This window comes from Bactrocera latifrons, unplaced genomic scaffold, assembly GCF_001853355.1.
Source record: "Bactrocera latifrons isolate USDA-ARS-PBARC rearing strain unplaced genomic scaffold, ASM185335v1 scaffold_103, whole genome shotgun sequence".
Taxonomy (NCBI): Eukaryota; Metazoa; Arthropoda; class Insecta; order Diptera; family Tephritidae; genus Bactrocera; species Bactrocera latifrons.
Window position 1 is genome coordinate 28,518 of NW_017534442.1, and position 2,327 is coordinate 30,844.

Sequence of the window (2,327 nt, forward strand, 5' to 3'; positions counted from 1 at the left end):
AAAAGTTTCACAAAGAAATTCTATTTATGCCGCTTAGACTGTATTAAATGGTCACTTATTTTTAGTGCTGTATAAATGGCGAAATTCGGCAGCAATAACGGTGTTTAAAGAGAAGTTTTTGATTTATTTTGCATACAATACTAAATTTAACACTCGTGGTGGATAAATTTTCATAGAGATTTTTAGAAAGTTAGCAATTGAAATACGCTATACTGGCATGTTCAAGAACCTTTTTTATATAGTGAACTCTGTTTCRGCTAATAAAATTTACTGAAAATCTAAAATAATTTTCTTATTTCAATAAATAGTATTCACATACCTAAAAATTTAATTTTTAGTAGAAAAATACACTCACAATGCGGCATTTTGCACACTTAAGTCAAACCTTCAATGAAAATGTTGCCTACATTTCAGCGCGCAATAAAAAATAAAAGTGTTTGGAAGAGACAAGATTATTCTTGTAATTCGGTTGGCCTAAGGATATGCGAACTTCTTTTAGACGTCATAAATATTTACCACAGAGTGATGTCCATTTTTGTACGTAAACAAACCACCCTTTCTGGTTATTTGTTACCGAAACTTCTAAAAAAATAATAAAAGTAGCTTAAGAAGCACGTAAGCTTTTCCATTAGCTCGAAGTATATAAATTGATAATTATCAATCTTCAATCATATTTAAGCATACCAAATAACGGTGAGAACCAAAACTAAGTGTTGTGTTGATTGGTTACTCTTTCGACTTACTATTGACGATGCAAGTATATATAGCCTACAACAATGCCTCACTAAATGAAGCTGGTTAATAAGAAGTTAAACTTTTCCGCCTAACACTTTTAGAATACACGTTAGAAGACCCCCAATGCAAGTTAATGTCCAGCCAGTTCTGTTACAAGTTTAGGCCGTTATAAAAATAAAACTATAGCACATTTTTTGATTATGTTAATTTTACATAATAGCTTACATATTAAGGGAACGAGGTACATAAGTTTAATCGAAATKGTTACCTTTTGCTTTCACACAAGCCCTCAAATGATTCAGATATTGATCAGTAGCAGCACCCTCAATAGCAATGACGCTGCTCGCACTAACGATTTTTTGACTCCAAATTTCTGTGCGGTTTTCAACATTCTGATCGCAAACTGTAATCGAATCAAATTTWGACTTTTATACGTCTAATCATCTGCAGCTAAAAAGAAATATTGCTTTTARGCCCTAGTTTGGTGGTTTTAACCTTGTGTGCTCGAGCAAAATATTGTTTGTAAGAKCCAATATTTTCATTCGAAAAGAGTATTGCTTAGCTGTGTTTAAACACATTCCAAAAATCCAGCTGCTACACTTTTGTTCAGTTTTGAACCAGTTTTTCATAGAAATGTAGACATGTCACTCTCCACCAAACCCCTATATATCAGCTGGATGGCACTTGGAATAACAATTCTTGCGTCTTTGGAAGTTTTTGCGTAGATTTTGTCGTTTTRCTTATAACAGAAACTTCTTCAACAGTGAATTTTGTTTCACCTATAAAAAGATTACATTCTTGCTCGGTGACCGCTTGATATAGAAGAAGCCACATGTACTTGTTGAGCCTCATTTGTTTCGAACGCTTGGAAGAAGATGACCAGTTTCATATAAACATCATCTGAAGATCCAGTCTTAACGTAGTTTTGTGTTTTCTAACTATATTTCTACTAATACGTTCGCGAGCGGTTTTAATTTTGAATTGGTTCGAACTATGAGAGAATCAAATATTAAGTTGTCTTAGCAGCTCATAAATTTGACTGCTTTCATTACACATTTTGTAACAGAATTTTTGACAAGACTAAGTGCAGAAGTGGGGTTGTAGTTAAGAATACTGATTTGACAAACCAATATGGAAAATATAGCTTGGACTTGCATGAATTTTAGAATTTAGCGAATGTATTCGAAAAACCGTATGTTTTACCTAGGTGTTCAGTAAGAAATATGAGAACTAATTTTAGTAAAATTTTTGGATCATTGTTTTGCTGATTTGTTCATACGGATTGCTGCTTTCAATGTCCCAAGATTCATTCTCTGAATGTTCGAGAAGCTTTCTAAACCACATCCATCCAAAAAAGGGGGTGAACTACAAATTGTCTTATGAATAATATTGTTGTGAAGCAGATAATTTTTCTTTTACACTTTCTTTGAAACTCGACTCATTATGAAATATTTTTTCGCAAAACTTCTTCCACTCTTAGGATTAAATCAACCTGCATCCATTACAAGCTCTAAAATTAAGCAATCGAAATCCGAGAATTTTAATACAGAAATATTTATATTAGCGTGGTATTTAGTCTAGACGCGGTGGGA